Here is a 13,731-nt window from a genome sequence, read left to right on the forward strand (position 1 = left end):
AACACGGCCCCACAATTAATCATAGAACACCTTATAGTTTGTAATGTCATGATTTTTGTGTGTTTCTTGGAACCATTTCAGAGGTCAGTAGTAACGATGGAACTGTTACCACACATCGAGTCATTAGCCTTACAATGAGTTCCAATACATATGTCAGAACCCAATGATATTCCTAGAACCTTGTTGGGTTCTAATCCCTGAGGTGGAACTGATTTATAATAAGAAATTGCTTTCCCTGTGGTTTCATTTATTGTGTCTGATTCCATCATTTGAATTTGGAACTTAAAAAACTTTGCCATTAGCCTTCAAACTTTGTTTAGTTTTCTCTAACTAACATTTATGCACATCATTTGCACTTATAGTCTCTTTAATTTCAATTTCATGTGCTTTGATTCCAAGAACAACAACGACAAAGTGCAATAAATCCCACAAATAAAACATTTGTGTTCTTTCTGCTGAAGCTTGTAGCTGCGAGAAAAATTATCCTTACCCGTGATTGTGTTCCATATTCTTTGTATCTTGCATGCGCTTACTTGGCACCGTGTGGGTCTTATGTATAGCTGGCAGAGCATATCGTTGATTAATGGGAATGTAAATGCTGCCCGGTCATATATTATTGTCACCAATTCCTTGAAGCTGCCAGTTCATTTATATCATCAGTTCTTATATAAATAATGCCTCTTCCAATTGTCGGGTGGCTTGGGTTTGTGTGCCATGCGGATTTTTCGGTTGTGCGAGCTGGAATCATTCTTGTATCTTAACTATGGATAGTTTATTACTGTGTAACGCATGTGTCTCTTTGGATTCCTTGGCATAGTCTATTTGTGTTTTGTTGAGCTTATTTTTGATTGATGATAGGTGGAAATAGGTGATGGGACTGTATTTTCTTCAAGCAGAATGACAGGAGGCATGTGCATATGTTAAGGTTTTGTGACTATAGAAGATAAAGAGATCTCAGTGTTTGGAGCGATCTGTGATTTTGGTATCTGGAGAAGAAGATTATACGCTTTGTAATGTGTGCATCATATATGCAACAGAATCATTCTGTGTATGATTAGTTTATGTGTGTAAAAAATTATCATTGTTGAAAGTGTCTACGAGATACTTGCAGCAATTTTATTTTGTATTTATTTGCAAATCCGTTTTTGATAATTTTTATGTTACATTTTGAGAAAATTGGGGGAAAATATTGGCTCAGGATATTACATGCTTCTTCTAGGAAACTGAGACATGGATATGCACCTGCACACAACACCACGCCTATACCAAAGACTCAACGAAAATCCAAGTAACCATGATGAAACAAAGATCCTGTGCATCTCAATGGTTGAAACTTGACAATTGCAAGTCTTGGTTAAACTTTAGAGAGCAGCCAAAGAAAAATTAACTCGGCAAGAATATGAAAGGAAAACAAACTGCCAACAAGTACAGAACAAGAGAGATCCTGCAAAATTTTGATCGCAATATAAGTACCAAGATGATGATGACCAAATTAATTGGTCCGTCATCCATATGATGTTGGCATTTGTCATTCAACGGTGGCAGTGGCCCAATTTACATAGAATTATTAAAATAAGCAGAAAATGTAGGCAGTAAGAATGCTCCTAAGGTACAAAGAGGTTTATTATGCATTTTTCCTTTACCAGTTCTTTCAAAGTCCAGACTCCTTTACTTGGAGACGCAAAATAGCAAACTGGCCAATGTGTTCGATGATATGATGCGGCAGCTAGCAAAGGAAAAGTTCATATGTCCTCATTGGTAAAGCATAATACTTGTCACCAAATTGTGGAAATGTTCCAATAAAGTTGTAATTATTAAAATTTAAAACAAAAAGAAAATAAAGGTATATGGTATATGTGGACACATTTGTACCAGGAGCTAAGGCCTAAATTGTCTAGTCCCCTTTCCTTACTTGGAAAAAGATCAACAATGGCTGTAATTTACCCAATAGGGGCATTCCAAGATGTGAACCATAATTAGTACAGCCATGAATGGTCAACAACCCAAATTAATTCAACCCAAAAAAAACCGAGAGGACCAACCAAATTTATGAGAGACAAAATTAACCGCAATGACGTAAATCCCCTGATAGACTTAATATATGTTGTGATACTTAGATTTGGGAGTTCACTATACCACATCTGTTAAAGATTATACGCATGATAAGACATACCCTTGTTCCTATGTTTCCCAACCCTTTGATATTTTAAATACTTACAGAAGAGGAAATTTGGGTTCTGAATGACCTCCCCGTACAACTATGATCTTTTGTGGTAACCATAGTTGCATATAAATTAAATCTGCAGTTGCAGAGTTTACAAGCCAAAATATTGAAAACCGTGAAAAAGCTTGCCAAACAGCATGCATTAAACCCATAGCCGAGCAGAGGAGACAACAGATGAGAACAATTATGCCAATGTCTAGCGAAACGCGAGGCGAAACATATCTAAGACAATATCTCACACAATTGCAATAGATTCAACAACATAAAAAATAACCAAAAGGGTCATGAAACAATAAAAAGCAACTATTCCAATCAGACTTCCATTGCGAGTAATTGAAAAATAAGAACGTAAAACAGACAAACAGTTCCTTTTCGGCGAAACATTCGCATAGTACAGTGATTTCTCAAAGCACAAGAAAACAGCAAAATTTCAATTCAACCATGCTGTACATCTTAAATCTCTGTGAAAGGAAAACCCAAATACTAACATATTCCATTTAATAATTATTCAAGCTATTTGATTTCCATTGAGAAAAACAAAAGGTGGGTATCCGTTACTGACCTAATCCCAACCACAGACTCGTCAACAACTGGTACAACAACAGTAGGGGAAAGTGGTGAGATCCAATATAGTTGTCTCTATTCTTTGTTGATTCCAAGTTTGCTTGAGTAGATCACGCAAACAAAAAAAGACAAAAACGAATGGTTGTATTGTGAGGTTGATTCCGAGGAAGCCTGGACGCCATCCAACGCATCTGTGGCCTTAGCTTACCTCGGGAAAAAACCCACTCTCATATCAATTCTTTTCGGCCATGCAAAGTCAAATATCATTCCAAAAACAAGCAAAAATATTGTTTTTTGGGTCTTGAATTACTAAGAAAGGGCGACTATCCCGAGCCTTTCCAAACGATTCTTTGGATATTCTTAACGTGTGTATAGCTGGATATACTCAATATTTATACACTTTACCTAGAAGTGCGTGAGTTAGCGTTGACACATCGAATCCAGTTGCACTGTACACTCCAGTTAGGCAGAGGCTTTAAATCTGACATGGTCCTTTACTTGTGTTTAGGCAAGGTTAATTAATAGAAACTTTGCCAGTTCGGCAGAGGCTTTAAATCTGACATGGTGCTTTACTTGTGTTTAGGCAAGGTTATTTTATAGGCACTTTGGATCTCAATTAATACCTTAGTTTTTTTATTATTATTATTAGTTCCTGCCGGAGGCATTCGTTTAATCCTATTTTTTCTGTTTGACCACTTCAAACAACCAATAGAATTTTAATTTTAGTATTAAATTTTATTCAATCAAAATGTAATAGTTATCATTTTATTTTATTTTTAATATTTATAAATTCTGATTTTTCTTATTTCTCATTGGCTTTAGCAAATAGAAAAATAATTTTCTTGTGAGAAAAATAGAATTTTTTATTTAATGTCAAAAACTTAAAAACTGCTTCTTGAAGCTTCTAAGTTCTAGAGGTTTTTATTTTAATTGCAAATCTTTATCACTATTAACCCTAGCGCCCTGTAACAACTAATTTTGTTGCTTTCTGTCATTATTTTCGGCTTCCTTTTGTGCAGTAGCAATTAAAGGCAAAATAGGGGAAAAATCATGAAGGGGAAACCCATGTCACCGATGAAAGGAGACTGTGATCATTTGAGCCAACAAGCCAACTCTCTGAGTCTAGTTTTTGGCTTCAACCTTTTTTCTATTTTGAGGGATTTTGTTGTAATTTTCCTGCAATTCCAATTTCTCTAGTAAAATTAAAATAATAAAGTTGAATTTGTTTTTGCATAGACAAAGCAACTTCTACTAGGGTTGGAGGAAATTCCCCAAATGTTTATTTGGCATTCCGATTGCTTTGTTGTCTTGTTATTTTGTCCATTTTAAAGATTTAAGTTGGTGTCATTCTTGCAACTCAATGGAAGTTGGATTTCTAGATAAGAATGTTCTTGTATTATGCTACGGTCTTCACCCATTGATGATTTTTTTCCCTCTTTTTCTAGCCCCTCCTCATGGAGTGAAAATCAGATTGCTGACCTAGTACCTTCTAGTTTTCATAAGACAAAAATGTAATTCTGTTTGATTGCATTTGCAAGGGCCAATGAACTTGATCCATGAAATAAGTACATGTCCTTGACTGGTTTGATATCCCTTTTGTTGCTTATAATTGAACTAATGATCTTAAGGACTGTCGATTTTGATATTTTGAAAATTGTCACTTGAACATCTTCACTTCATCTCTTTTTTAGTATTTGCCTGTTCTAGATCTTGTGATGAACAAAATTGTAAGAGTGGCATTTAGATCTAAGAAAGTAAAGGAATGAGATTGAAAACAAGAGGTGCATGCACCAAAGTTCTTGTCTTCATGTTTTTATGGTTGACTGAAGTAGCTTTTGCAATGATATGTTTCTTGTCAACGCCTCTGTGTTTTACTAATGGAAACTTATAGTTCAAGATTAGTAAGAGCTATCAGATTTCCACAATCTATCAATGCTGAGATTTGCTATCTGGATTTGATTGTGTGACCAATTTTTTACATCAACGTTTCGGATCACACTCCGTGATCCATCATCAGGATGCATACAAAAGAAGAGAAGGATAAAAGAGAAAGTTAGCAAACCAGACTTCAAATAAAAGGTAGGGGGTTGGGGGGAGAGGAGGAAGAAAGCACACAAAACGAGGACAACTACCAAATAAAGGAAACCCAAAAGACATTTGTTGGTATTTGTCGGCTTTCTTCTTGTTGCATTTTCTCGTGTTCTTCTGCAGATTTTTTCTTTCTCTTTTTATATTTTTTTTTGAACTTCCTTCCTTTAGCTTAGTGTTTTCTTTCCTCTTATTTTATACTTATTGTCTTAAGTTATTTAATTGTTTTGATTCGTTTATCTTATTTATCTTTTTGATGTTTTCTTTCCTTTACTTCTTGGTCCTTTGTGGCCTTTTTCTATTTCACCAACTCCCCCCACTTGCCCCCCAACCTTTTATAATCCTTTCCCCTTTCGTTTTCTTATATTGTCTCTTTCATGGTTCTTTTGTTTATCTTACCTTTGTTCTTCTTTTCATTTTTTTTCATTTTTTTTTTTTCTTCTTCTTCTTCTTCTTTTTTTTCTTTTTTTTTTTTTTTTTTTTTTCTTCTTTTCTTTCTTTCCAATTTTAATTTTATTATTAACTAAGTTATTTTTTATTATTTAATTAGTTATTTATTTTTAAAATTTTATATTTTACTCTATTTTCCTCTCTTTTGCTTATTCGAACCAAAAATTTATTTGTGTTTTATTCCTTATTTTTAACTATGTTTCAATCTTCTTCTTTTTATTTTATTAGTTCATTAATTATTGTGTATCTTCGATTTTTCTTCTTCTTTTTTAATTCTCCCTCCTTTTTTAAAAATTATTTTAGGCGTCTTTTCTCTTTCCTTTCTATTTTATCATTTTTCTTAATTATTTTAGTAGTTTTCTTCATTATTCTTTTGGTTCTTCCAGTCTCTTAATTAATTTTTTCTTCTTTTTCTTCGTTAGAACCTCTTTTAATTTTTTCAAGTATTTTCTATTCTTTTTAATTTTTTAGTGTTATATTCTCCTTTCTTATCTTTTGGGGTCTTTAGGCTGCTCACCAGGATTTTCTCTTTGGGTCTTGCAACTCTTTTTCCTCTTCAGGTTGGCTTGGTTGTCTTTTGGGTTTCCTTTATTTGGTAGTTGTCCTCGTTTTGTGTGCTTTCTTCCTCCTCTCCCCCCAACCCCCTACCTTTTATTTGAAGTTTGGTTTGCTAACTTTCTCTTTTATCCTTCTCTTCTTTTGTATGCATCCTGATGATGGATCACGGAGTGTGATCCGAAACGTTGATATAAAAAATTGGTCACACAATCAAATCCAGATAGCAAATCTCAGCGTTCAAGATTAGGTTTTTGTATTTAGTGAGGACCTAATGGAAAATGTTGAAGTGTCTTTTAAAATGGAAACGTTCATAACGTTGTTTTGTATATATACAACTAAGCTAGTGTTGATATCAAAGATGCCTATGACCCATGGGATATAATGTTATACAAAGAGAGAGGTAAAAAAAAATGATATGCTATTATAAAGACAAGTAAAGGTAGAATAATAGAGAGAGTTGAAGAGAATTTGAAAAATATTAATAATTTTATTATTTTAAGAAATATATAAATAACAATAAAAATTATATTATATTAATGAATTACTCATTTCTACCAATTCAATTATAAGTTGGAATATTTAATTTTAAAAATAAAATTGTCGATTACTTAAATCAAAGTATCAAAATCTGGAGTAAATTTGAGGGGTAGTATTAATGGTTAAAAAAATTTAAGCAAAATTGTAAAGTAGTAGTTAGTAAAACATAGTGTAAACTTTTAAAAAATAACATTTTACAATTGTCAAAAATAAACATCAATATAAAACTAATAAGAAATATATATATATATATATAGAAACATCAATGTAAAACTAATAATAAATATATTTAAAATAAGAAATATTAAATGTTTAACTCTATATTTGATTAAAATAATTTAACTCTATATTTGATAAATATCTAAATTATACAACTTAAAAAACATTTATCTCTATAAATTAATATGACTTCATCTCCATAAACTATTTTAAATAATAAATGTATTTAAAATAAAAAATATAAAACATTTAACTAAATATTTGATTAAAATATCTATATTTGAATAGCATTTTACAAATTACAAAAATAAACATTTAAAACTAATAATAAATATATTTAAAATAAGAATATAAAACATTTAACTCTATATTTGAACTTTGTAAGGAAAATAGATAGGGATATAAATAACAATAGAAATTATATTATATGAATGAACTACCGATTTCTACCAATTCAATTATAAGTTGAAATATTTAATTTTAAAAAATAAATTGTTGATTAATTTATTCAAACTACCAAAATCTCTAGTAAGTTTGAGGGGTAGTATTAGAGCAAGATTGTAAAATAATAGCTGGTAAAACATAGTGTAAACTTAAAGAAATAACATTTTACAATTGACAAAAATAAACATCAATGTAAAACTAATAAATATATTTAATATAAGAAATATAAAATATTTAACTTTATATTTGAAATTGTGATAATTATTAATATTGATTAGACTTAAAATAAGTAAAATAAAACATTTAACTTTATATTTGCATTTGGTAAGGAAAATAGATAGAGATAATTAATATTGATTAGACATTCACTTGTGAGGTGAAAGATAAAAATGATTATTTTTTTAAAAGTTAATCCACTTGTCACAAATGTGAAAAAGATAAAGTTGTAATTAATGCATTCATTAATAGAGTTGTTAGAAAATATTTATATTTTTGTTGAAGAAAATTGAATTTTTTCATTGCCTTTTTTATTATGAACCAATACAATTTTCAAAAAATTGTATTTTTCAATTTCAAAAAAATTATGCAAATTAATATAGCTTATGCAAACATTAGTATATCTTCAAATTTTTAGATATATGTAACTAATATGGAATCACATGATTCCATTAGTTTCCTACCGAAGGCAGAAACTAATAATAATAATAGCTTTTGTGCTTGCAATTATAAGCGATAGGTTTTTTATAATAAAATTATTTTTAAAAATAAAATCTTATTGAAATAGATTGATTGTTTTATTTTTTAAATTCAATTTGTCAAATATGAAAAAAAAAAATCATTTATAAAAACCTCATCAAAAAATTTATTATAAAAATTAATAAGAGAAATACAAAAAAATGAAATGAAAAAATAGCAAGAATATTCTATGGACTAAATAAAGTATTGAAACTAAAAAATAATATTAAAAGAAAAAAATAAACTAATGTAAAAAATAAACTAAAATCTAAATCAATTTTAAAAATCAAAAGTTAAATAAATAGAGCTAATGTAGAGATCACAAGTAATTATTTTTTCAAATAAACAGAAAAACAATAGATAAAAGTGGAGATAACAACTAATAAATATCAAAGCAAGAGTTAAAAATGGAGTAAGATAAAAACTAACGATAAATATTCAATGAATTATTTTTAAAATTATGAACAAATTAAACAACTTTTTCGTCAAAAATTTAATTTCTTTGAATAAATAAATTTGGGAGATTTATTCATATGACAGGTTGCTTTTTGAGCATAGAACAAAAGCCTCTAGGAATAACTTAGGAAGTAATCAATTAGAAAACCCATTATAAGAACATTAGAGCATGTCCCCATGCGGCTGCTTAGCTTATTTTTGCTAGCAACAGTTGCTCATTATTTTTTGGCACAATTTGTGGAGCTTGTGGCCCCATAGATCATAATATTTGCTACTTAATTTTAAACAATGTTCTAAATATTATTTTTAAATCAATTATTAACCATTTCTCTTGCAAATAATTTTGAAAACTGAAATATATGCAAATAAAAAGGGTATTAAAAAAATGTGGTGAAGATGTGTCACTTTTTTTAATAAGTAGTTGCTACTTATTTCTAGCCCCCCCTCTTTTCCTACATCTTATTTTTATTTGCTAAAAAATAGCCACTCCACAAAAACTAGGAAAAGATTCTAAATTTTCCTTTTTCTACAGCTTTTATTTTGCATGGGAACACTATACTGCTTAAATGTAAGCATGAAATTGATTTAAGCGACAACATGGGGACATGGTGTTAGTGTTGATCAAATTGGGTTTTAGTGTAAAATTGTATTGATGATGTGCATTACAACTTTTTTCGATAGTTATTTTATATTTAGAAATATACATATTTCTACAGTTTATTTCCATGTTTTCTTTCAAGTGTTCTAGAATGGCTCGATGTTTTTATCATTTGAAGGGAGGTGTGAGAAATTTTGTTAGCACAATGTGCAATTTATGTTAGCGTTAATATGACTCATGTTAATGTTATTTTAAAACTAGCACTTGCACCTTTGGAGGGTGCAAGGAGTGCGCTAATAGTTTATATGTAAGATAATGTTATCCTATTGTTGATATAGAATGTTTAATCAAAATGTTTTGCGTGTAATTTTCTGCTAAACGTTGAAGTGTTTTGCTAATAGTGATACATTTATTTATTAGTATTTCATGGATGCAAAAAGTTACATCTTGTTTTCCAATAGGCGAGATTCCTTTATTTTGTTATTTAATTATGTATGAGTGATTTTGTATTTTAGCATATCTCGTGTACTTGAAAGTATAATGTAAATTCTATGAATTTTTCAATCTAATAATCAAATTAAACAAAACTAAAATAGAATAACAAAATTATTTTTTCATCTATACTCTTTCATTTAACATAGACAATATACTATTTCATTCACCTCGTACAAAGACTCAATTAATTGACACCAATCACTAGTAACTATTTTTTTTAACTAAAATATTTTAGTTAAATTCTAGCTATATAAAGTTTAAAATTATAGATTTATTTTCACTTTAGAGTAAAAAAATGATGCAGATCATGCGTTTCTATTAAAATATTAGAATTGGCTTGAGGTGAAATATTTGTCTCTATCAATATGTTCCAAATAGATTTCCAACCTTCTCTATCAAGTTTAGCTAAATATAGTGATTTTTGAAACTTAAATATTTATTTTCTCATGAGATAATTTGTGAATAATGGTATTATATGGTATAATTTCTATTGATAGATGTAACAAAAGGCTCAAAACATAAAGTGAAACAAATAATTACATTGTAAGTTTCGATTTTAATTATTTTGATAACTTTATTCTTATAAAATATATTGTTTTATCATATATTATATTTTTTTTGTAACTATGGTTTCTAATCATACAACTATTATAATATGAATAATATTTAATCAAATTTCCACAATCCAATAACAAATAATTATGTGATAGCTTTTATAACTAAAATTAATATTATAAACGAATTCAATTTTTTATACTATTTGTTTCTTTCTTACAATATTAATTTTAATTTTAATAGCCAAAATTTCAATTTCTGGGAACAAAGTTCCCATAAATAGGCTATCAGCTAAAATATACTAAATTTCATTGTAAACAGTGACAGTGGTTTGAAAGTTGCACAACATGTACAAACAAGATAGAAAAGCAGGAAATATTTTGAAAAACCTCATAACTTTCATGTATAATATTTAACCTTTCAATATGTATGATTGCAATTATAGTCTTCTTTGAATAACTTTGATGAGCATCTCGATTAAGAAAAATTAGTAACAATTCTATATATATATATATATATACTATCTTTAATTACACTATGCCAAATCTTAGTTGAAAGAAAACTTATGAGGATCCACCTTGGAGCTACTTGCACATCCTTTGCCAGATGATTTTGTAGAGCTTGGTGAATTCTGATCCTCGTAAAGAGGCGGCCTTTTACTAGACAATTTTCTGTGTTGATGTTAGTTATTATTTGATTCCACTTTATGTGTGAAATCCACCTTTAGTGTGACTATCACATTATCATTCTCTCATTGAATTGCACATATTTGCACATACTTTGTTGTACAATGGAGGATAATCTACCTTTGGTGAGCATGTGATATCACCTAGTGTATGTGATAGTTTATCACTTGGATATCTTCTAGTTATCATACATTGCCTATATATTCAAGCATTCTACATTATAATTTATCAATTCAACGTTATTCATGTAGTAATGATCATTATTAAATCAATCAACTAATCATATCATTTTTCCATCTCTGTTGTGTCATCTATTAAGGTTCTAGATCATGGTATTTTTATCCATTGCCTTAGGAAAATTCTTACTTGGTATCAAAGCTTGATCTAAATTCTTACAATATTAATGATTCTAGAGAATATTGATGGTGTTTAATATTTTTTTCTTCAAGAATTTGTTCACTAAGAGTAATGTGTTATCTAACCACCTTTTTTATTGATAGAAAATTGCACAATAAAAAAATAAGCTAATTTAATTACAACTCTATAGTATGATCCATTTTATTAAAAACTATTATAGGAGAATACATTAGGCATAAAATATAACTTTTAATTGAATTACATCTCAAGGAAGCCTAAATTGAAGCTAACAAAATTCTCTATGAAGTCAACATCATATAAACAACAATAACTTTTGAGTCAAAATATTTATAAATGGTGTTAATTGGTTTAAACTTTTTATTAATGTTGAATCTGTCCATGTTTGTTACAACTATAACATTTTCCACTGAGTTTTGATTTACCATTGCTCCAAAACTTTTTTAATGTATGTCCTATTTTTCCACAATGATTACATGTAGGCCTTTTGTTCTTTTGAGCTCTTGTTGTGATGATTCACCTTCATTTGAATCAAATCTAATATCTAAGACTATTGAATCCAAACAAAACTTTTGAAAGGAATGAGAAATACACTAGAATCATTAAGATATTATATTTGATGAAAATATCAAGTACTTATTATGTTATGCCTTTACACAAATTATTCTTCCTAGTCTTGAATCACCTTCTCAAACCAGCAATATTTATCACTTCCCTCCTCCATAGCTTATCACTAAGTTGCCTTCACTTGTTACATTCATCCATCCTTTTTCTTTTATAGTTCCTAAATTTTATTAAACAATTTTCACTTTGATTTAATTCCTAATGGATTTGTCCAATGTTCTAAAGAAAGGAAGGGTGTGACCGACCTTAAAATCTTTGAAAATTGTCCTAAAATCTACCGAATTAAGATTGGTTTTTGACATGCCACCAATAATTTATCTTCATTCTATTCTATTAAAAAAGGTAATAGGCTATAGAATAGGTAAAAAATGTTAACTAGGCTCCTAAATTGGTTTATATGAGATTGAAACCTAAATGGCACACTTGAAAAATGTATGTAGAGTGAGAAAGTGTCATTTTTCCTTGAAACATACAACAAAATCACCCTTCAAAGCCCTCTTTCTAGAGGAATTCAAACCAACACATTTTATTTGAATCAAAAGCTACCTATGATTAATAATGATTCTCAAATCAACTATTGCATTTCTAAAGCATCACTCCCCTGATCTCCCCAAAGTGTTACAAGTTTTGTGTCTAATTTATTAACATCCTAGGAACCCATACATCCCCCAAGTATCTTGTCATAGCCTTCAATTCTAGATGCTTGTCTATCATTCCAATTTCTTCTTTGAGCATGATAATAATTCCATTGGTGCACTAGATTGTAAATTGACAAATAGAAAATGTGGACTTGTTCTTGTCCTCAATTGCTCAAGCTTTGGATTGCCTTAGAGTTGACCTCGTCTTCCATTCATCTATTTCTGATCCTATACATTTTGAATGGTATGCTTTCCTACCTTTAAAGTGTGAGGAATATCTAGAGTGCATCACCAGTCATACATATCAAGAGTATTTTGTTGGTAGAGCAGTTGATGACAGAATTTGTTGAAACTTTACATCTGTTTAGTGTTGTCAATGGTACCAGGATATGCCAACCCTTGGATTTAGATATCTCCTCTATAGAAATATTTTGAAGTTTGATTTGTTTCAAAAATTGAGAGAAATAAGATCTTTGACACAATCTTTGGCCCTTTCTTGTAGCTACATGCAACTGACTACTTAAGAATCAACTTCTCGACACCATGGTTATTAGGTTTCTATCACCTAAGGCGCATGTCTTCAAGCTTCATGGTAGGGGTTTTCATTAACCCTAGGGTGAAGAACTGCTATCATTTCATAAATGATTTACTAGATGGAATTGGTGGCTTGGCAACCATGGATGAGCTCCAATTTGTCTTGGACTCGATGGATTTAGTAGTTGCCACAACAAAATTATTACAGTGCCGAGAATATTTATCAAAGACAGAATGATTTAAATATTTTCTCGAAGTGGAATGATTTAAAGAATTTCTAGAGACAAAGTAATCTAAATATTTTCTTGAAGCTGAATGATTTAAATATTTTCTTGAAGTAGAGTGATTTAGATTTCCATACGAGCCTTGAGAATTTCTAGAGCTTGAGCTAGTCCAAAAGCTTCACGAGTGTAACTTCTCATTTAGTAGAATCTAATCTTCATTGTGTGAATCAGATTTACTGTAAGAAAATGGTAGATAAAATTTGGTGCTCAAAGATCTTGCTAAAGACATTAGAAGTAGGTGGCCTTGGTGGAATAGATCGTCTGTAGGGCAAGCATTTCGAAACACTAAACAATCCGATGGAAACTTCCACATATTTTTTGGCCCATCTTTCCTATTTCCCAGCGTAAGACTATCAAAAAATGTAAATATTTGATCACTGATTCTCAAGGAATAAAGCCTATCAGCTTAAATATATCTTTCTCACAATTTATTGTCTTATTTAGCTTAATTGTTTTCATTCACAATTACGTACGCAAGCACAATTTTTGAAGGATGTGTAACAAAAATTTCCAGCATGAACTGAGAGCCTTCCAAGTATCATTGACTTGGGTCACATATACTGCTCCCAATAACAAGTGGCATGTTACTTCAAATCTTGCTTAGAGATAAATGGACAAAGCAAAAGATATAGAATTTTTTAGTTGGGAAAAATTAGGAAATAATGAG

General features: G+C 29.9%; 1 protein-coding gene and 1 pseudogene across 1 annotated transcript in view; both read right to left on the reverse strand.

Moving 5' to 3' along the window:
* The window catches only part of LOC149546723 (putative 1-acyl-sn-glycerol-3-phosphate acyltransferase 5), a 55,687-nt gene extending 52,408 nt beyond the window's left edge, over positions 1-3,279 (reverse strand). The window contains exon 1 of the mRNA XM_089791334.1: positions 2,787-3,279. The gene's annotated coding sequence lies outside the window, so the exon portion shown is untranslated. The remainder of the gene's footprint in view (positions 1-2,786) is intronic.
* LOC149546724 (uncharacterized) overlaps positions 1-13,731 on the reverse strand; it is a 183,945-nt pseudogene that overhangs the window by 1,501 nt on the left and 168,713 nt on the right.

Source organism: Cupressus sempervirens, chromosome 7, assembly GCF_028749045.1.
Source record: "Cupressus sempervirens isolate cs-2001-9-10 chromosome 7, ASM2874904v1, whole genome shotgun sequence".
NCBI lineage: Eukaryota > Viridiplantae > Streptophyta > Pinopsida > Cupressales > Cupressaceae > Cupressus > Cupressus sempervirens.